The sequence below is a fragment of the Gouania willdenowi genome, chromosome 10 (assembly GCF_900634775.1).
Source record: "Gouania willdenowi chromosome 10, fGouWil2.1, whole genome shotgun sequence".
NCBI lineage: Eukaryota > Metazoa > Chordata > Actinopteri > Blenniiformes > Gobiesocidae > Gouania > Gouania willdenowi.
The window spans coordinates 16796543-16820927 of NC_041053.1; positions in this window are offsets into that span (position 1 = coordinate 16796543).

Consider the following 24385-nt stretch of genomic DNA (forward strand, 5'->3'; position numbering starts at 1 on the left):
GCTCAACTAGTCTGGGACACTCTGATGTTCTTTTAAATCCTGTTCTGTTCTCCTCTTTCTGTCCACTAACCCCAACCAGTCAAAGCAGATGGCTGCCACCTCTGAAACTGGTTCTGCTGGAGATTTCTTACTGATAAAAGGGAGTTTTTTCTCCCGACTGGAGCTGATGCATGTTCATTTCAAATAAAGTGGAATTGGTTTGCTTTCTTTTTATGAGCATAAATTCTGCGCCAAAAATATTAAGCACGGCTTTAAAATGATGGGCCTCCAGGTTTAAATACAGATGTATCACAAAGCAGAAAAAAACATGTTTGTTGTGAGTATTTTAAATGCTGCTTTGCAACTATGTTGTGGTATTTATTTGTTGGTCTGTTTTTACTGCAAGCTGTGAACAAATTAGCTTCCTATGTCTTACCTTTTTAGTTTATTTTGTCACTTTGACAGTATTTTCATTATGAGCCACATGAGAAGCTCACAGCAAAAATCCCACAAAACAAAACACAAGGCCGCCCTAAAACAGCATTGTCTATATAAAAGGTCAGGGTGCTACCCACACTCAGTCACCCTATTGACCTTGCTAGACAGGACTGTGGGTTGTGTGACTGAACAAAATAGTTAGGACATTCTTTAAAAAGTCCGTCTCCTCGTCTTTGTCTTTTTGTAACGCAGACTTATGTCTTCGGGCTAATACAGCATCTGTGCTTTGTTAAACATATTACTGTTACGCAAGAAACTAAGGCAAAGAAAAACAACACTTACTAAAAAGTTTGTTTATTGAAGTTAAAAGTGCATTCAGTTGCGGTTGTGAATTTGTTCGAGAACACTTCACTCTGATGAATTTTCAAAATAAAGCAGCATTTATAAAGCAAATAAACAACGAGTCGCCGTTGGAGACTTTGCCTTCGATTTGTACCCGACAAAGTTTGGATTGGGGCCAAAAGCCAGCCAGGAAAGCGGGTTGGGGGTGTTGTTCTGCAAGAAATCTTGCAGAATCTATGTGTGTGTTTTTATGTTTAGCACGGTTCAGTCAGTCTCTGATTTACAAACATTCAAGGCCCTGTTTCTGCTTCCATGTTTCATTTTTCATTTAGTTACAGCCCAAGGCCATGTCCCAGATTGGAGACTGCTGCCCGGTACGACTGTGCACTCTGCACTACACCACCTCGCTCCCCTCCTCATTGTCTAGTCTGGTCTGAGTAGATGAGGACCTGCCAGTGACCCCGAAGCTCCAAACACTCACACACATTCTTGCACATTGCTCACACGCATACACACAACAGGCAGACATACTTCTGCTGGTACCCACAGACACACAGAGTGCCGAGCGAGGGGGTCTCAGACAGAACACACACATGCAGACAACATGCGGAACAAGCCGTCTAAATCTGGTAATATGCAAGAATCTTTAGAGACAGACAGGTACAACACAGCAGCCGATGTCAGCGCGGGGGGGATGTTACACACACCAGAGAAAACCGTTACTCACGTGCGCGTCTTTCAATATGAACACCTTAAGTACGTATCCACACGTGCCAAGAAACACCCAAACCAAAACACAACACAAACACCTGAAAATCACATTAAATTAGTTGACAGTGATCAGTCACACACCCGTACGCATGCACACACACACACACACACACACTTGTACGCACATGATACACAAGTGTGTGCACAAACACACACCTGGGGTTTTAGGCCAGCACATAGTGAACTCTTTAGTCTTTGAGCTGTCTGTATCACTTAGAGTGAGCGGCACTTGTGAGGACGATCTGACAGACAGAGAAAACACACATTCAGACACGCACACACACTGCGATGAGCACGCGGCTGGATCAGAAGACCTGACTAAGCTGAATTTCCCACTGCTCCCCTTTCCTATTTTCCATCTGCCTCAGCGCAGGGAAACCTGCGGAGGGAAAAATAATGCCCACCATACACACGGCACACTATGTGCCACTGCCTGCAATGGGAACACAGATGCACACACACATCCATGCATGTACGCAAACACAGCTCTGTCACACACACATGATCATAAACATGATCCATCCTGTCAATCTTCAAGCTTTTCTTTAGCTTTCTGTCTTGATTTATTCTCAGGCAGACTTTTTGAACCTCTTTTTGAACTCTGTCTCCACTCGTTTTTCCTTCACAGCCTTATCACAACCATATCTCTTTTCAGCAGCCTGTCGCCTCCGTCTCCTCTTCCTTTTGTCATCACTGTGGTTCTGTGTGGTTGACCAACAGCCAGGAAGAGACAAGTGCAGAAGCTGCGGCCAAACTCTCCTGCCTCTCCACCCAAATTACATGGGACAGTCCCAATTACCCTGTGGCCAACCAAAGCATTTCCTGGGTTAGCACTGGTGACGTGCACCCCCCCTTTGCTGTGGTTACTAGGGGTGTCATTAGAAGCTTGTTTTATTGCAACCCTGAGACCGTGGCCGCTGGCCGCATCCACGCCACAGGAAGTGCAACTGCAATGTTCCAATAACTGTGCCGTGCCTGATGGATGACAAATGGGAGAACCTTTGGGGTAAATCTGGAGCTGGTAGTAAATTCCTGCTGGCCAAGAGGGAGAAGTGTGCATTTCAGGGAAAAGAGAAAATTTTGGAGGGGCTGCTGGGACTTCTGGGAAGAAAATAAGTTCGACTTTGAGGGATTAGATAAGTTTTTGGATGGGTTGTATATAATGTAATTGAAGCAGAAAGAGTAGTAGAAGTAAAACTGGTGCCAAAAAAATTCACATTTACCTTAGAGAGACCCCAGGTCAGAATAGAACTTCTTCAATTGCTCAATCATTTTCTGGGATCTGGAGATATTTATAACAAAAGTATGCACAGTCCCATATTTGGATATTAATGACAGTCACAATAATCAAAAAAAAAAAAAAGTTCCTTACTTGTGATTAATAAATGTGGGTAAGTCTCAAAAATCAACTTGAACAACATGTGCAAATGTGTGCCTCACCTAAACCAAAGGAAATTCCTTCAAAAAGAAGAGCAAACAAAGAAAAACAGGAGCCCAAGAAGCTGAGAAAATGAGAAAGAGAAGAATCTTGGAAAGGAGAGCAGGAAAATGGAGAAGGGAAAGAGAAAGTGACTGACGCACAGAGAAGGATGAGGGCTTGGGGCGGTGGGGGGGGTGGGGGGGTGGGGGGGGGGGTGCCTGGCAAGTGGTGGAGTGACGTAATGGATCAGAGGAGCAAAGGATTAGCTGAGTGACAGAGATGAAGGGGTGTTCTTTTGTGTCGCCAGTCCTCAGTCTCACACCGTTCATCATTCATGGAGAACATTGCGGGGCCAGCGTTTGGCAGCTGCGTGTGCCAGCTGAGTGCAAGTGTACGTGTGTGCAATCAGTTTGTTTGCACACATTTCAAAGTCTGTTTATGCACGTGTGTACTCTTGTGTATTAATAATCTTCCTGTCAGTCTGTCGGCATTGATGTGCACCGTGAGTCTGTGTATGTAGTTTGTGTTCGTCATGTGTTGATGCGGTGTGCTTGTGTGTGTGTGTGTGTGTGTGCGTGGGGTGAATGAATACATGAATGCTATGCGTCGGCTTTCAGTTGCCCATCTGGTGCTGCACAGCCAGCTCTCTAATAGTTCCAATAAGGCTGCGGTTTACTTCATACACAACGCCACACTGACACCCATTCACATAGAGAGAGAGTGCAGATAGATAGATAGATAGATAGATAGATAGATAGATAGATAGATAGATAGATAGATAGATAGATAGATAGATAGATAGGGTTTTGGGTCCTGTGCAAATTATGGTTTTGTTCACAAGTCAGGCTGTGGCTTTTTTGGGTTGGGTGCTGCAATAAGCAGGGAAACGAGTTGAGAAATAAGTACTTCAAAACGTGTCATACAAATGTTTAATGAGCCGATCATCCAAGTGATTTTTATCCTTGTTGACATTGTATGAGTGTCTGAGGAGATAAATTAGGGTTTACCTCAAGTATTTCAAATATTTTGAGGCATGTTATGTTTGTCCGCTGGAAGCACTGTGCCTCACCAAGCCCGTTCCTGGCCCTGCTGCTGAGGCTCCGCTCAGTAGCTCTGTGTCTTTCCAGCACTCTGGGACACTCTGGGTTCACATCCAACAAGTTGAGAACTTATTTGCATTTGGGACAAAATACCCCTTTTCAAATTCGTCCTCCAAGTCATTTCTATCGAGAGGAATATTTCTACACACGTAAACAGGACAAATTGTCAACTTAACTTTGACGTGATTCCTCTGGATGTGGTAAATTACACTGAGATTCAAAGGTAGCTTGTTCCAGTTTATCCAACAAAACAGGTCTCTCTTCAACAAGATGTTTATTTGAATCCCATCGGGAAACGCCAGGTGTTGCCAGTGTACACAGGCCTAATGTGGTTTAGGGAGTTTACCTCTGAGTGTCGACTACAGGTGCCTGGAGGGGTTGTGCTGAAGGGTGGGAGATAAGATGCTGAATAGGGAGGGCAGTATTTCTCACTCTATGAAATGTGTAACTATGTCAAGGACATAGATACGGACAAGCTAATTGGCAGATAGTTAGAACGACAGCTTATCAATTCTCTGGGTATTACAATGTTAGTCTTTTGATTTCTCTATATCCTGTATGTCATTCTTCTCTTGTCATTTTTTCATCTGCAAGGTGATCACAGGCTACACGCACGCACTAAGTAAAGAGGATTTATGTGGACGTGTGATTGGGAGAAAAAGTAAAAGTGAAATAAACTTTTTATTCAAAGGCAGCACTGAGCCCTTTTGTTGTGATGGGGACCTGTCTTTTATTAGCAGTCTGAAAAGCCTTCAAAGGCTGGAAAGACAGAAGACATGCCAAAAGACGAGTGTATACAAGGCAGAGAGGAGGCGGGGCATGAGGGGATGAGGGGAGCAGAAAGTGAAGGGGGACAGTAAAGGGGACAGAGGTGAAAAGGTTCAGAGAGAAGCTGAAGAATGGGGTCTGAAGGGTGACATGAATGAGTAGAAAAGTCTACAAGAGAAACTGATGAAAGGTTGAGAACTTGAAATTGTGCCACAGAGCGGTGCATAAGTGAAAAGGGGCGCTGGGACGCATCCAATAGAATCAGAATGTGGAGAAAGTGTTCAGGCCTGTTCTTATTCGTTAGGTGATTTTTACTCTGGCAGGGGTTTAACAGGGATTTAGAACTGAATTTGTCAGTGTGTCTGTGTGCGCATGTGTGTTTGATACATGTCTTTAAAAGGGGGAAAAAAATCATTTTTTGAAGTGCTTGTCTTTAACGAATATACATGAATAAGATTTTATGTTTGACTAGACTCTTGTCAGAATGGTTTAGATGGTTGGAACTGACAGGACATCAGTCTCTCTCTTGCCAACAAAGACTAAGACACGTATTTATTCATGCAAGAAATTTAGAGACTTTAATCAACGTGACATGGTCATGGATGTTGAAAAACCCGAGCACAGGGAGAACATTTCAACAATTTCACACAAAAAGCTACTGCCCAATAATTAAACACATCATTAAGGGTCTTCTTGTTCAGAGACCAGAAGTGTCGGAAGAAGAAGGGCGAAGCTCTCAAATCTCATTGGACAACTGTATGATGACATTAAAGGGCATTCTATTCTATTCTATTCTATTCTACTAACCACTACAGCACAATGCGGCTGTACTGGCACATTAGAATAACTTTTTTTTTTTTACAATCAGATGCAGTGTTGCCAACTTAGCAGTGCACCTTTATTGCTATATTTAGCAAGTTTTCAAACCCCTCCTCAAGCTAATTTAAAAAAACAGCAACAACAACTAGCGACAATACTCAATCAACTTCTGGTGTTGTTGGGCATTTTTTGACATCACATCATTGCTCTTCTTACTGTAACATGCATTGGGTGCCACTGTGAGCCCCCTTTCCAAAGGACTCACTGGCAGCAGCCAAAAGTGCCAGAATTTTAAATGGTCTTTGGTCAGAGTGACTTCATAAGTGCATATGAACAAGTGACTTTAAGCCCCTGCTCCACTATCTGGAAAGTTTAGAAACTCTATGACCCCTATTTTGAGCAGCGCAGCGCTGCCCACAGTGTACCTAGGGGCCAAGTTGTGTAATTTTTCAAGGTGTGGTCAGGTGTCTTCTCTGCTGAGAGAGGTGGGGTACCTTTGCGCTCAGAATTGCGCCCACGTCATCAAACAGGATAAAACGTCCTCATTATTCAGGGCCAGGGCCGGCCCATGGCATAGCCAGTATAGGCAAATGCTAGGGGCACCAGCTATCATAGGGCGTGCAATTTTTTTTTTTAATTGTAAACTAAACTTGGTAGCATTATTAATAACTAGTAAGTCTAGTTTTAATGAAAATAACAAAATTGTTTAATTCCCACCCCCCCCCAAATTGATTGACTGTTCAGATCTGAGGCGTGACCCTGGGCAGGCAGCTTAGACCAGTTGTTTACTGTTTACTGCTGCAGCATGTGACGTCATGTCTGAACAACCAAACAAATGATCTGGTGCCTAGGGAAGAAAATAACGGAAAGAAGAGAAAATGTGGAAAAGTCAGAGGTAAGCCAGTGTTTGAAGATCCGTGACAATTTATTAATCCATGATAGTCAAACAAGCTAGCAGAGCGACCATGCTAAGGCATGTTAGCAGCTAGTGCTAAACAGAAATAGATAAAATATTAGTTTAACAAAAACATTGATTGTATGGCAACAGCTGTTTCTTAATTTATTTCATTGTAGTTTAACGTCATTTTAGGAGAACTATGTATTAATATGTTCAAGTAAGGAGTGACGTCACGTTTGTGTTTTATACAGGGGGCCTTATTTATTTAATCTCTCTCTCTCTCTCTTATTTACTTGTTTGTATTCTTTTATATGTGTATGTGAAACCCTTTTATCAAATTTAAATACAAAAGTCAAAAAAGTAATTTTGCTCATGTTTTCTCTAAAGTGTCTTTGTGGATATGGTGAAGACCACTATGTAAGTGTTATTGTTCTGATAATAATAATACAACAATAATGTAATAATAATATGAATTACTTGGTATAAAAAAAAGGCATATAAAGGGGCGCCAAAAGTTAATCTAGCCTGGGGCGTCAAAGAGGCTATGATTCAGGAAGATAAATGGGCTTGAGAGGAGAGTGGGAAACTGACCGAGGGGTGTTCAACACACAGTTAAAGCTGATTCAGCCATCTCAGAAAGATAAGGCAGCATTAATGTCACCCAGTTTACCCTCAGGGATCAATGGTTTACTGAATCTGAGCAGGTTTATTGATAACGTTTTTTGATCAACTCATTTAAATTATCGTGATGACATCATTCCAGACCGTAATGATTTGACAAAAAGAAATGGACACAAGGATGCATCAATTATTTCACCACTAGGAGCCAGAATATTTTACAGTATTAGAAGCTATCAAGTTATCGTTAACCTACGATGTATAAGACTCGTCCACAACCACCAGCGACGTGCCGTGAGCACTAGGGTTGGGTAGGCAGGGCGTTCCGAATCGAGACCACCAATGTCAACACCAAAGACAATTTCATATGTTTCTGCTGGCAAGTGTTAATTCAATTAAATTCAACTTCATTTGTATAGCGCAATTTACAACAAAGTCATCTCAATGCACTTATCAAAATATAAACTTCATAATAAAAAAGAAAAAACCCAACATGATCCATATGAACAAGCATTTAGCCATCTAACAAAATCAACGTCGTAAAACACCATTAAAGAAACATAAACAATTATTCAATATAGCCTCCATATTCTCCCAACAAGATATATCTCATGACACGGCAGTGCATCCGTTGTTTGTGTTGGAAACACAGAAACACGGAGAAAATGACAACAACAACAACTCGGAACAGCCTCAGTGAGGCACATCCTCAAAGCCAATCCTTCCTTTTGTACCATTCACTGTAGAAAATACAAACCATGTTCTGACCTTACCTTTGCTGAATGTCTGGTAGCTCAGGTGTTGGTCTCCCATCTTTTAAAAGCTGTTGTTTTTCCTCAAAAAAAAGTTTCTTTATCGTCTCTAGCGCTGTCGTCCTGACTGTAGTGTTATCCTGCCCACTAGCGAGAGAAAGTAGCAGCAGCGGTCAAGTGATATCAATTCACTAATGCACTCTGAACGTACGTATAGCATTTAGCATAGCGCGGTTATGTCCAAAGGCAGCGTAGAGAGCTGCCTTTTTACATAAATGTTTTTCATCTTGGGGAACTGAATGTTGCTGTGCGAATGCGAAATTTTTTAGAAACAAAAATGGAAACAGAAGCAAAATGTTGTCGTGTAAACAGGGCCTTAGAAGGTGTTTCAAGTGGCCATTTCGACATCTTGTTAAGCCCGGGACCAGGAAACGTTCTTTGCCTTACAATCATGGCATTTCATTCACATTTAATCAATTTCGGCGTTCAACAGTGGCATGCTTTTTCAGTTGGTCAATTCTGTAATTTCGTCCGCGATTCCCGTTAACGTGAAAATTATAGGGCCATTTTTGTGCACCGTCCGCCTGAGTTGGGCACACTTGGTAGCAGTTTGAGGTAAAGGGAGGGGAAAATGCAAGATTAATGTCTGCCGGGTTTTGGTGTGTCTGTGGTGTTAATGTAAGGATATTATAACTAAAATTATCTTCACGCGTCTGTATTTGGAGAAGATTTTTCAGAGAACATTTTGATGCAGTCACTCAATTCAGGCCTTTCTTTCCCCAAAAAAAATCAACAGCATAAGATCTAAATTCATGACTAGTTGGCCAGGATTTAATAGTCTATAGAGCCAATACAAGAGTAGGATGATAATTACGTAACATCTATATTATCCTAGCTCCTTGTGCTCCTTATATGGAGAAAGATGACACTGGAAATGACTTTGAGAAGAGAAGAAAACCTTTTTTTCTGTTGCAAAACTTTGCATCCCTTACTTCTGTCTACGCTGTGGCCCAACTTCTGTTTTTTTTTCCATCAATTGCCGTTCTTTTTTTAGTTTTTTTTTTTATCGAACTGTAGTTTTCAGGGAACAGTCTTTTAGATTGTAGCTTTCTTTTTGCGCATTCTGGTTTCCATCTTTGGAAAAGCAGAAGGAAAGTGATGTATCCACTCGCTCCGTGTCTGTCTGTCTGCCACGCCGTGTGTGTGTGTGTTTGTTTATGTATATTACGCCTGCAATCTATTTAAGTGTTAGTGTGTTTTGTGTATGCGTGCGCATGTCTGCACGGTGACCGCTCTTGAAGCTGAATCAAAGTGCTCTGCTTTCAATAAGACTCACAATCAGCAAAGTGGCAGCAAGCAATGACATCACTGCAGCTGGGTCCCCAGCTGGAGCACAAAAAAATACTTTGGCGTGTGTGTGTGTGCGCGTGCGTGCGTGCGTACTCGCATGTGCAATCACTACATGCATAGTTTATTCGTAACGTGCATATTTCATGCATTTGATCAATTCTGAGTAATTGCAAACTGGGAGCACATTTTTGCCAGTGCAGAGCCTGTGCTCAGCTTTTATGAATGTGTGCGTGTGCATGTGCGTGTGTGTGTAGGCTGAGAGTATAAGTGAGCTTTCCAACCTCAGTCATGCCCATCAGTTTCTTTGCACACTCTCTGTCTTGTTTCTATTGGAGCAGACACTGCTGCAACAGGAATTTCATCTGTCATTGATTAAACCCATTAACGTTGGTGTCTGATGTCTTTTATACTCATTCCACACAAACCGACCAACATGCAGCTGCACTCACAAATACACAGAATTACACTCACAAACACACACACACACACACAGCCCGTAACCCCCCACCATCCTGCACCTCCCCTATGCTACCAAGACTACCATGGAGTCACGAACACAACATTGAAAATCATCCAGATCCGTGTATGTGCATGTGTGTGTCTGTGTGTACGTGTATGTGTTTGTGTGTATGTGTTTGTGTTGGGTGTGAATGGATTTTCACACACTAAGTCATGCAAGCCGGAAAATACTGATCATAAACTTCCAACCAGCTACCCCACTGACAGCCAACAAACACACACACACACACATATTCACACACATATACACACACACTTGCACACACACACATAATGCAGAGACTGGTAAGCCAGCTCACATTCACCACACAAACGTCTGATGTTGCCTTTCAGGTATTTAGCCCTCTAACTCTGTCATTTTAAAAGCCAGTCTTGACTACTTCACCAAGAGAATAATGTGATTTTTGCTGTGTGCTGAAAGAAGGCTCACCTAATGTGACTATTATTGGTTTGTGATGAGTGCAGCAGCACTACATCTCAATTTTAGAGCTAAATATATGCAAAGCTAATGGCTGTATCACCTATAGTGCGACCAAACATCTTTGTTTCTTGTGACATGTCTTTGTTTTACATCCAGTATGGAAGCAAGTAACAATAAAACTCGTAAAAAAACACACACTGCTTAAAAATAAAATAAACAAGTCAATCTCAATTCTAGAAAATCAACTTGTCCAGGTAGGAAGAAACCCTGGTTGTGAATCAGTCTTACCTGCTGTTGTGAAGATGGAAAAAACAAAACAGGTGGTCATTTGTGGCAATTAGCAGGACAACCCCTCTAAAGTGTTGGTTCTGCAGGTGGTGACCATAGACCATGGCTGTGTTCAAAATGGCTTACTCCGTATTATACACTACAAACTCAATGAGTATATACTGTCCACGATGTACTAAGTATGATTAGCATGACAACCGTTCCCATTGAAGTTACTTCCAAGTTTCCCAAGATGCAGTTTGAACCTACAACAGCAAAACCTGAAGCACACTGACTAAATATCTCAGTTGATTTGCCAACTTTTAAAGTTCTAAAAACATTAAAAGCAAGAAAGTGACCAGGTAGAATATCAACATGTGTTCATTTGATCCATAAAACTTGCAAAAACACATTTCATGCTGATAATTCAGACCTGCTATTGTGCAACTGATTAAACTTTCGGTTAACTTCAAAAGCAGAGGTCTACTTGCAGAAGTGTTAGAAAACTAATAGAAGACAAGAATACATGCTTTTGTTTTGAAAATGAGATGTTTGACTTTTAGCTTGAGGCCAGTCCAAGGACGATTTTACATTCCACTGGCAATGCATCATGGGGCGGTTGAGTATGACCAGTGTGTCCACTGTGCATAATGTCCCGATATAGTATACATCTGGGTATTTCTCATGTACTCAATCTTTTTATACTTTCTCATGTGTAGTATGAGTACTACATTAGTATGCAATTTCGAACGCAGCCCATTTCTTTGTCCTCATCCTTTCTTACTGATTTTTGGTCACGTTTGCATTTTACCATTGCCTTCGTCATTAAAGGTACAATGAGACGTTGTTGACGTTATTCAGGTAGTGCAGCTCATCCAGGGTGGCACATTAGCGCACAGCATGGAAAGAATCTTTGCTTTATAAGAGATAGGCCAGTACACTCGGAGACATGGAGGGGGCTGTACAAGGACAACAATCAGGTAGCAGGACCGCTATCTCCTCCAGCAGGCTAGCTATATGCATGTTTCTAGTCAAACTGTCAGAAACTCCATGAGGGTGATATGAGCCCAACATCTACAAAACAGAGTTTGGGAGTTTGGCATTTTCCAGAGATCACCAAGATCGGCAGCTTCGCCATTGGTGCCCTGTGCTCTTCATTGATGAGAAGAGGTTCACAATGAGCACATGTGACAGATGTGGCAGAGTCTGGATACGTCATGGAGAATGGTCTGCTGCCTGCAACTTCCTCCAGCATTTGCGGTTTGGTGGTGGGTCAGTGATGGTCTGGGGAGGCATTTATTTGGTGGCCTATATAGCCCACCATGTGCTAGTCAGAGGTGCCCTGACTGCCATTAAATACCTGAATGGGATAAGACCATGTGCTGGTGAGTGGGCCTTGGGTTACGTCTGATGCTAGGCCTCATGTGGCTAAAGTGTGTGTGCAGGTCCTGCATAATAAATGCATTGATGCTATGGACCGACTTGTCTATTCCCCAGACCTTAATCCAATCAAATACATCTAAAGACATCACGTCTTGTTACATCCACCATAGTCACATCACAACAGACCACATTATTGATAGAAGGTAGCTTTCGTCAAATTTTGACAGGTCTGATGTCACAGCCATTGTCCCGCCCCCTTTAACTGGAAGTCCCACCTTATAGTCCCTGCCTATCCACAAATAAAAAAAAATAAAAACATGACATAATCCCTCTTCCTAACTTTCATAGTTGCCGCAACTGTGAAAAAGCATGGTAATTTTATCAATGATTTCTTTTCTGACCAGGCTGCAACTGGTAGTCAACATGTTGCAAAAGAGTTGAAAAGATCCAAAACAAATTAATGTCTTGGTCCCTGCATTGGGGGATTCCCTTTCTCATCCTCCTTTTGCATCTTGTAACTAGCGTGGTAAAACCTACGGCCTGCGCCTGATATTTTTGTTAGCCAAATACTCACAAATGGTTCTTTGAGCTCACATAGAAAGTTGGCTGTGGGAAAAGGACTCAGCTTTTGTTTTTTCGGAGGATCAGAAGGAACTTCGTCTTCATTACCTTTGATGTATCTAGGGTTTGCCAGTTTTAACACACCCCAGTTGTTGGAAGACAAATCTGCTAGGTACACCCGGTCCTCCGGTGTTTCACAACCATTTGTCTAATAAAAAGAGAGCTTCCCCGTCTCGTACTTAAAAAACGTAGCCCCAGCTACTGTGCTCACCGTAAGGTTCAAGAGACCCCTCTTGTTGCAAAGACAAAGCAGGAGGTTCCTTAACTCCGCAAATACACCAAAGACTTCTCATGTTGACCGGCGATGCGCTTTGATTAATGTAAAATAGTGACAATCATTTGACTAATAAGTCTGGTAGAAGTGGTTAAAAATAAAACAGCACACTAACTGAACCTCTAAAAGACTTGTTTTTAGATGGGCGGGGGCTATAAGGTGGAACTTCCAGTTAAAGGGAGAGCGGGACAACGACTGTGATGTCAGACCTGTCAAAATTTGACGAAAGGTACCTTCTATCAATAATGACCACAAACTGTCCAGGACTTGACTGATGCTTTGATATAAGTCTAGGAGGAGAACATCCGTCGTCTCATCAGGAGCATGTGCAGGCATTGCAGGGAGTGCATACAGGCCCAGAGATGCCACACATACTGTATTACTGAGCTTCTGACATGTCTTGAAGAATTTTTCAGAGAAGTCGGATTGGACTGTGATTCACTTTTATTTTCAGTATGATTCTGAATCAACACCTCCATTCGGACAAATGATTTTGATTTCCATTGATCATTCTTGCATGTTATTTTGTTCTCGCATTCCTCTATGAATAAAGACATTCATCTGGAATATTTCTGCAATGGACTGGCGTCCTGTCGTGCGTGTATCCCCACCTAGCGCCCAAAGAAAGAAAGAAATGTACCCTTTGTTTGCGAAGACAGAGGTCAAACGTTTACTGTAAGTCAGAAGGTTTTCACACACTGTTGCTGGTATTTTGGCCCATTCCTCCATGTAGATCTCCTCTCGAGCAGTGATGATTTGGGGCTGTCCAAATCCAAAGATTTTCTCTGGGGTTGAGTTCTGGAGACTGGCTAGGCTACTCCAGGATCTTGAAATGCTTCTTACAAAGCCACTCCTTGTTGCTTTGTCGTGCTAAAAGACCCAGCCACGTTTCATTTTCAATGCCCTTGCTAATGGAAGGAGGTTTTTACTCAAAATCTCACGATACATGGCCCCATTCATTCTTTACTTCCTTTACACGGATCAGTCGTCCTGGTCCCTTTGCAGAGAAACAGCTGCAAAGCATGATGTTACCACCCCCATGCTTTACAGTAGGTATGGTGTTCTTTCTCCACCAAACACAAGTTGAGTTTTTACCAAAAAAATCTATTTTGGTTTCATCTGACCATATGACATTTGCCCAATCCTCTGCTGGATGATCCAAATGCTCTCCAGCAAACTTCAGACGGGCCTGGACATGTCTGGCACTGCAGGATTTGAGTCCCTGGTGGCGTAGTGTGTTACTGATGGTAGCCTTTGTTACTTTGGTCCCACCTCTCTGCAGGTCATTCACGAGGTCCCCCCGTGAGGTTCTGGGATTTTTGCTCACCATTCTTGTGATCATTTTGACCCCACGGGGTGAGATCTTGCTTGGAGCCCCTGATCAAGGGAGATTATCAATGGTCTTGTATGTCTTTCATTTTATAATAATTGCTCCCACATTTGATTTCTTCACACCAAGCTGCTTACCTATTGCAGATTCAGTCTTCCCAGCCTGGTGCAGGTCTACAATTTTGTATCTTATGTCCTTTGACAGTTCTTTGGTCTTGGCCATAGTGGAGTTTGGAGTGTGACTGTTTGAGGTTGTGGACAGGTGTCTTTTAGACTGATAATGAGTTCAAACAGGTGCCATTAATACAGGTAACGAGTGGAGGACAGAGGAGCCTCTTAAAGAAGAAGTTACAGGTCTGTCAGAGCCAGAAATCTTGCTTGTTTGTAGGTGAGCAAATAATTATGTAACCGAGGGATTGACCAATTAATTAAAAATTCTACAATGTGATTTTCTGGATTTTTTTTCTTCTCATTTGGTCTCTCATAGTTGAGGTATACCTATGATGAAAATTACAGGCCTCTCTCGTCTTTTTAAGTGGGAGTACTTGCACAATTGGTGGCTGACTAAATACTTTTTTGCTCCACTGTATGTTTTATATTATCATTATTATTATTATTATTGCCCCACTGTAAACACCAGCAGACCTGGAAAGGAGCAAGTGGGTCGGAAAATGGGTGGATGGATCTAGAATATTTCACTCATTGACATTTAGGATGTGTTATTTAACCCTTTTGTGGTCCCCCTCCCACTTCAAATGACCAGCCTTCACTAAACTCTGTTAATAAAGTGGCTCGATGAAAATCTAAACATCAAACCAATCTGTCCATAACATGTAAGAGGTTTCCCATTTACATTTACTCACTACTTGTGATCTTGTCAAATGTATTAACATTAAGTACTTTTATCAAATGGTACCATGTTGGTGGCTTGTTGGGTAACAAGTCAACATTATTACAATGGATTGAGTAGAATAAATGGACATGGGCTTGAGAAAGTTCAGTATGATCCAATCTCCAAAACTGCAGTTCTTTTTAGGTGTTAACAGTGCACAACGATCAGTATCAATCAAAATAATTACAAGTAATGAAAAATCATTAACCAGCAACAGCTTGATAGGGGATTGATACAAACAGGGATGAAAGGATGGCACGTGAGGTCTGATCAACTGATGAGCTAAAGTGGTTCCCCTTCATGCAGTCTCCAGTAACAAGGCCACAGTGTACAATCTCCACCGGAGTTTGGAGAGCTGTGGGGAGTGATTTACAGTAATCGAACATTTGTCTAACAGCTGTCATTACTTAGTTCAGTCATCCTTTTTAGTGCAAACACAAGATAGTGTTACAACTCTCATTGTCATAAGAAATACAACTTTTATGTATTTTCAGCAGTTTATATCAAAATGAGTTAACATCAAATGAGTGAAAATAATAACATTATATGCACCATAATGGAATTTATGGGTCCTTCATGCATGTGTTTTCTCAAACAATCCTTTGACAGAGCGACTTTGACAAGAGCTAAACACAAAGCCTACAGCAGTCTACAGAAGAAAAGTGACACCAACAACAGAGACCTGAGGGAGCGAAGCAGTGATATGGGAAATCTACCAGAGACAATCAGCAGGTCACACAGGTGCACAGGGCAACCTTCACAGACCACTGCATATAACTATTATTAGTGTTTGATTACACATAGACAAAGGCAGATCTGTAAGGTATCATCACATCAATACACACACTACAAAAAAATTATGTCAAAAACAACTGTTTTCATACACCAGGCTTGCAATTTAGAAATTAATTAATTCATTCATGCAAATAAGCAACCAATCAATCATCTGCTATATCTACTTTATTTAACAGCATTTCCAAGTGCCTAACAATTTTTCCATTAGCTACAAGGGATGTTACACCCTGGACTGAATACCAGTCTATCATAGGACCAATGCAGAAAAAGTCGTCACATATTCACTACCTTTATGCACATGTTTTAGGACTGTGGGAAAAAGATGCAGAAAACTCAAGCAAGAGTGCAGAGAACATGCAATCATGCAGAGAACATGCAATCATGCAGAGAACATGCAAACTATCCGTTGTCTACCCCAGCAGTCAAACCAGGCTTTCTTGCTAAGAGCCAGAAGAGCTTCTCAAAGAATTACCAAAACATAAAGAAACTAAGAAACTTATATTTCTGTTTAGAGAGAAGGAGGAGAGCCATCCGCAGTACCACAGACACGGCAGAGAGGGCCTCAAGATGGCTGTGGCTCAAAAAAGGGGAGCCATGGAGTCATGGCAGCTAGCTAGCCATTTGGACATGAGCCGGGGCCTGATCAGCCAGTGTTAGTGCTACTTGTCAATTGGTGCTGAATATCAATAAAGGTAAAAAAAATTATAATAATTAAATTAAAATAATTATTATAAGGTGCCACTTTTTACCTTCATTACCTTCAACAAGGAGGTGATATTTTCACCGGCATTTATTTATTTATTTATTTGTCTGTTTGCAGGATTACGTCAGAAACCAATCATAGACCTTACACCATGGATGATTAAATACAATTTTGGAGGGGATCTGAATCAATATATTGAATCCCCATTTCTCATCATTGGCAAAAATTTTAAAACTTCATATCTTGGTTTGTAATTGAGAGATCTTTATGAAATTTGACTCATTTATGTCTGGTTGATTCCTCAGTTACCCCCACTGAAGTTATTCCAGATCAAATTTGGATTGCACATTTCATTGCAATTTATCCAAAATGGGTACCAATACATTTTGACCTACTGTATTGTTATCAGTGGGGACAGGAATTTCCTTCCAAGCCTTAAAGTGTGAAAATCATGGCATCATGATCAGGATCACTGTTCCAGATAACTGTGAATATCCGGTAAAGAGGATATTTGGTGCTTGGCGGAGGTTTGCGCTCTGAGTGCTCTTGTTGACAATTGTTTCACTTTGACTTCGTCTCTCCTCGTCCCTATAATTCCATTAAACAGTCAAATTCCATATTTCCATCACAGCCTCCCAAACCCACAGCAGTCCATACTTCTGTCCGTCAAACCAGCATCAGGCCAGATGTCTGTCATGTACAAATGTTTTGCTCTCTCCAGAAGACTTTAACTTCCCTTTGACTGTCGCTTCTCATAAATGAATGTCACTCGGCTCAGTTGTTGGAGCTTTTGCTGAAAAGGTTGTAGATGACTGAACAAAGGTCGTCAGGCTCATGTTTGAATCTTAGTCCTTGTTTCCTCTCATTTCACCACACACACACACACACACACACACACGTACTCACATTAAATCTAGGACTGGATGACAAAGGGCAGTGGGGAGAGGCAGGTGGGTTTAGAGGTTGAAGGGAGAAAGGGTAAAAGTAACAGAAGCCAACAGAGAGTGTGAGTTAGGGGGAAAGAGCGTGAGAGAAAGAGGAAGAGCGAGCAGAAAATGGAGAATAAAACAACAGGCAAAGTGGGAGAGAAAAGGAGAGGGAGAAATCCTCCGGAGTGCTTTTTCGCTCCAACGGGACAAAAGGTTACAGCATGACGGGGGTAGGTGTCAGGTGATGTGTGACAAGTCTAAATTAAAGATGACATAATGGCGGGGGCCAGAGTGGGGTCTAAAATGGGGCCTGACTGAGAGTGAGGGCGGGGGCCGATGGTTGCAACCCAGTCGAGCTGAGCCATGCTGGGTAGGGTTAGGCTGGGACTGGGCAACAGGGGGCTACCCTGAAGGCTCCTCCATATGGAATATGTTAGCTTAGCGATTGCTAATGAAATGCAGGCTGATGTCAGGCAGGCACCCGCCCATTGTTTTGGCTGCTTAATTTGTTGCAATATTTGTTTTACAAATGAGGATTTTGTGAGGACAAAGGAAAAAAGGAGGTTTTGGCCACAAATGGGAAAAAGCTTAACAAAGGGCATGATGAGGAGCAACATGTTAAAGCAGCGACAAGGAGAGGTTTGGAATTGATAGAAGACAAAGAGAAAAGCTTGGGGATTTAGCAAAGGACTGAGCCTCAGCTGTCTAAGTGGGAGGTATGGGGACTGCAGGACAGGGATGGGTGGGTGCGCTGCACAGGAAATGCTGTAAGGGTATGTGTTAATTGCTTGTGGAAGTTTTTAACTTACACAAACATTCATGCATCATTTAAAAATATTACAGTTTTAGTAATATGTCAGATTAGGAGATGCATGCAGTTGCCAGTCTGTTTTATGGGTCCTCAATTGTACTTGAGAAGTTTGCTCCGTAATTTTGCTCTTCTCATTTTTCGTTGCTATCCGCAATGTTTCCAAACTCACTTAGAAGGGTCTTTAAACACTCTCAATGGAGCAAGTTTAAGAATGATTTTGTTATTCCTAAAGGACCTGTGCTGTAATTGACCACCTGGGCATCTGGCAAAAGTGAGAGAAGTAGGAGCAAAGGAGCTGTGGGTGGAAAGAATGAAAGAAACGACAAGACAAAATGAACAAATGGAGACTGAGGAAAGACAGGAGGGAGATGAACAGAGGAGAGGATGAATGATGGAAAGTGTGTGTCAAGCGTACGACTTCCTTTTTCACTCTTTCTTGCTGACATGTCAAATCAGAGGTGCTTTATTGGCATGAGTAATAATGAGAGCTGTTGCCAGGGTAATTACATAGCACATTAAAGGGTTTCATAAACATTACAGTTCCTCCTCTGCCCGGTGGCGAGGCAAAAGGGGAAGGGAAGAATTAAAACAGAAGGAAAGAAATGGAGGAGCAGAAGCCGCACAAAGGGGAACAGAAGAAAGGAGGAGGATGGACAAGAAAAGGGCATATACGGGAGAGGGGGAGGGGGGGGGGGTGGAGGAGATGTACAGAGAAGATGACAGGAGTGAAGGTTGCCATGCTCATGGATTCCATCGCAGATTGTCTGAACATAAAACAGGACGACCAAAGCAACATGTATGTGCATCCAATACAAACCACAGCTGTAATTCACATCACTGGGCCTGAGAATCCCAAACCCAAATACACACTGTAGCCATAAAACACACACAAGCGCAGTGCACAGCCATGCCGCTGCAAGTTTTGCAAGCAACCATTCACACTATGACCACAGACTCCGCACTGGGCTGTGCACAGTCACTCACTGAGGGTCATGGCACACTTAGTCAACTCGACACAGGCGACCACAAGGACCATAATTAAACAAACATCCTTCCTGTTATGGACCATGCAACCTCATGGCTTCACAAAAATCTGTTAGAATTGAAAGGAAGGTGTAAATGCTGGACGCCTCAGGTACAATTCAGCCTCAGCCTTCCATTTGTTTTCTTTTGTTTTTGTTTTTTATTCAGTTAATTTTTTTTTTAATGTGTCAAAACATTTAAAAACTCTTGACCAGAAAGGGAGTCGAGTTAAACCTAAGGAAGTCAGTCTGCTTTTTCTTTCTTATTTAATTATCACACAAAAATTGCAACATAATCTAAAAGCACTAGCCCAAAGAATAAGGCTGATGGTTTTTGCCAAGTGACAATGGCTTTAAACATGGTTCTATAATGGTGAGCATTAATCCAAAAAAAGTTCTAACTGAGCCTTTCATGTCTAATCCAGTGTATACCAAACATATAAGATTGCATATAATTAATAGATTTTTTTTATCCCATTTGAGAATATAAATAGAGCTGTTTGTGGCTTCTCAACACCCACATGATGTCCAAGTGAAAGCTTTATAGAAGCTGATAGATGATAGATCAGTACCTCTAGAAATTAGTGATGTTGTGATTCATGCAAATTCAGCCAATCCCCGCAAATTCGGCTGCGCAATTACGTTGAATCACCACATTGCACACCATATTGTGACGAAACACAAACGCAAGTCATCGCTTGACAGGTATTAAAAGCCGCAGAGACGCAACGATCACAGTCACGTCAAGTGACCATGACTGAAGCAGTGACATTTAGATTTATGACTGGTACCTAGGGGCATGCTCACCTGTGTAGCACACGCATGTAAGCAAGTACATGAGAGAGGATTACACATTGGGGGGAGAAAAAAAAGTCAAATAAATGTATTTTTTTATTTTTTTAGTGGTGATTTTTGTGCCAATGTGTCCACGGATGTGTGCTTGTCAAGTGTCACTGAGAGATAACAGTCAACTTGTCTTAAATGTGCCAACTGCTTTGTTTTTGGAAGCTAATAATCAGTTGGGTTTTTTTTTTTTAAAGTTTTTTTCTTCTTTTTTTTTTAACACATCATTGACAATCGAGTTGTTACCTGCACTGGAGTACACATTCCCATTTGAAAGAGTGACAATCCTGCATTAAGGTGGTTTTTATAGGAAATGTAGCATTATTTATTATCAAAACTTAAACACCTACATAGTCTCTGTTTAATATTCTCTACACTAAAAAAACGTTCAAATGTGGTGGAAATGAGCCATATCTTGTTAAATTGTTGTGAATTTCTATATTATCCAAAGAATTCAAAGGTAATATGTTGCTTGTGCAACAATAAACAGGTCAATTTTCAAACCGACCTGTTTACGCAAAGTTATTGAAAACAAGCCACAAAAATTACACAAATTGGCCTGAAAATCCTGGAGGGACTGATAGACAGTTTCAGTCTTGAATAGCCTGTTTAAAGTCTTTTACAACTTTCAGTAATTGCATGTAACAAAGCAATAAGTAACAAAATGTTTGTTCCGTTTATTCTTATTGTTTCAATGTTACTGTTATCACATAATATTTTAAACCCTTGTGCCAAATATAAACCGCAGCCTTTGTGCATTGGATTAATTAGGTTTCATGTTAACTAAGATAGTCAGTGGTTTTTCATTCTTTGCCCCCAGCTATGAAGCTCTTTCTTGAGTTCCTAATGATCCTGATATACCGTCCAGGTGCACAAAGACTGAGCTTTCCATGTTTGATGTCCTTATGTTTTTTTTTTTTCCCCCCATACCACTTCATCAATGCAAACTGTCGAAACCTCAACAAGTAGTCTTTCCAGATGGCACAGAGGCAAAGACGAGGCAGCCTTGGTGCTTGAAGACATCTGTTTTTGGAAATAAGGGATTGCATTACGTTGTTGGTGAACCTAAAAAACACAAACATTGAGAAAAGCTCACCCACAACAATGTCAGCAAACTCTCAAAGTCACTGAATTGATACAATGATCAACAGCGTAACACGTTCCCTGCATAAAACAAAAACAAGCCAGTCCGTATATCTCAGATTTGGCCTGAAAATGACACTGTTTGACTGCACGCATAATCATGCTGACACAGGTCCAAAGCAGCATCAACTTGAAAGTGTCAAAGTAAAGTTATTCCAGTGCTTCAGCTGGGCTATGTATAGAGACAACAGCTGCAATGGATTCCAGGATGGAGCAGAGTAAACTTTCATATTCAGTGGATTATTCTTACGAAGCGAAGGATGGGAGAAGGCTGTGCACGGCCAACATTGTCCATAATAAAAACAATATTTGTTTTTTTTCTCTTTATCTTAACCACGGCTGACTATCGCTCTCTGCTAATTAATTCCTGCTTCTAGTTCCCTGCAGCTGCTGAATTTCTCATCTTGCAGACAAGTGGCAAACAGCTTCTCATTTCAAATCCAAGCATACTGTACACATTCCTTGACTTTCCATGGGCCCCCTTGTCATCAAAGAGCCTTTATTAGGTGTCTCGTACATTTACACGTTGGGGAATACTTTAAACTTGGCCTAGGATTAACGGAGTATGGATATCTATCCCAGAAACCACTGTTAGGTCTGACATCTCTACATCTGATGTAAGGTTTGGGGTGCATGTCTGCAGGTATTAATCAAAGCCACAAGGGCTGCGTCCCTGGTCCCTCTTCCAGACCTAACATATGCAGGCCATACTGCACAGTAAAGCTATATAATCCACTGCACTTGTTTCATCTGAATCTGTGAGTTATCCACTGCATCACCACATTGATGATATTGAAAGTGTTTAAAGCGTGAGGGAATAATATTGCATTTGTGACAAAAAGGAAGCTCTATCTAAACTGCACTTGACACACGCACGAGTGCTATAATAGGGCAACCCGTAATCACAGAAAACGTATGAAAAAAATGGATTTCATGTTCTGAAAGGGAAAAATCAATCCGACACTGACAAAGCAATCAACACACTTCTTATTTCTTTCTCTTTATTTAAAATAAAGCCACAACATGACACAGAAATGCATCACATTCATAATGTGCCACAATATCACAACTATACACGCTTTTTTTTTTTTTTTTTCTAACTGGAAAACGGATGATTGAATGTCTAGAAAGCGTGACAAACGTACAAATATCAACCTGTTTGCTACGTGCTACAGTGAGATTAGTGACCATGTTATTCTATGTGTGTGTTGTATTGAACAAGCATTTCAGATTGATATGACTTCATTCAAATCGGAAAAGGCACCGGTACAAAGACAAGTGTTGGTGTGTTGGCGGAACTGGTAATCATTTTACCTGGTGACACGTCACAGCAGCAGCACCTATGATCACACGACTGCCCAAGTTTTCCTGCACAACGTAATGGTAATTCACCGGTTTGCGGTAATTAAAGGTTTCACAAATAACGTTTACCACAGCACACCTCTTCTTTCTTTTACTTTTTTTCAGAAAGGGGAGTGCATGGGATTCACGTTGTTTGGCTCAACATAACCTCATGTGTAAATTGCAATTGTGAACCGGTCTATTATGTAATCTCATGCGTAACTATCTCAGCTTCTGTAAATCATCTGAAGCATATATACTGTATAATTAATAACAGTAGTTGACTCAATTAGCCCTGTTTAGCATGTTTGGTGGGATTTTTAGAAATATAATAGTCAGTAAAGTAATCTAAACAAGAAAAGATGATGAAACGGAAAAGTATAACCTGACCCTGAAATGGCATTCGTGAAATTTTGAAACGGTAAATCTGAGGCCCTACTATGACAAGTCAACAACTGGCCAGTGGCTGTGAAAAGCTGGAGTTACGCATTAGGATGTATGGCATTCACCCAGAACAGAGAGTCCTACATGACGACCTTGGGGTCAGGTCAGAATGCCCTCCTTTAATGAGAGTGCTATTTGGGGATTTGTTGAACTGTGATAGAGAAAGGGCAAGCACACGCAATGCAACCTGGGTCTTTGTCTGGGTGCTGACGGTATTGACGAGTGCTGATCGATGTTAATTGCTAGACAGAATGGCCATATTGACCAGGCTCCCTGGATGAAGAAGCCAGCAGGCCCAGTCAAAGAGAAAGAGAGAAATACGAAGAGAGAGAGAGAAAGAGAGAGAGAGTCCAACCTGGACCTACAGCAGCTACACACTCCATACACACACCAACACAAACACACACATGCTGCCTTCATTCACTTTAATGAATTGAGAGAGGAGCACAAAGGCATGACGTCCATCAATGCCAAGTCTATTCAATGCAACAGCGGGCAAACGCAACGAATATCTGGTGTCCTGGTGTGTTTCTCTGTGGTCCTGAGCAATTGCACATGTGCATCCATGAAAAACATGTGAGACCAAATTGTGCTGCAGAAAAGTGAGGCATGACATAAATGAACAACGGCATCTGTGTATGTGAGGATGTTTGTGCTTACAAGTTAGTGTGTGTTTGTGTGTGTGTGTGTGTGTGTGTGTGTGTGTGTGTGTGTGTCTTAGCAAAGGATCAATATGCAGAAGCTGGAGAGGCAAAGACATGGGCAATCAATAAGCCGGCTGCAAACAGAGGGAGGAACAGGGCGAGGAGATAAAAAACAGCCGGGGAGATTAGAGAGACAGATAAGTTGAATGGAAAATGAACGAGTGATGTGACAGACGAAGAGAAAGGTGAAGAAAAGGCTTGTTTGACTTCACACAGTTTTTTTTTCTCAAGGTAATTACTGTAATGTTACTTATTAATACTTTTTTTTTTTTTCCTCAACATAATTTTTTTCAAAAACCCCAAAACAAAATAAGACTAAATGACAACATAGTCGGGCGTACGGTGGTTTAGGGGTTAGCACGTGCGCCTCACAGGGTCCTGGGTTCAAGCCCTGGGGTGGACACTTGGGTGGTGTTTGCATGTTCTCCCCGTGCTGTGTGGGTTCGACTTCCAATCCAAAAACATGACTGTTAGGTTGATTGGAGTCTCTAAATTGCCTGTAGAAGTGTATGTGAGTGTGAATGGTTGTGTGTTGCCCTGCGATGGACTGGTGCCCTGTCTAGGGTATACCCCCACCTAGCGAGCAGTGTGAGCCGGAAATAGCCACCGGCAGACCCCCTAAAAACAGGAACAAGTGGGTCTGAAAATGGATGTATGAGATGGATGGAACAACAAAGTCGGGATGACAT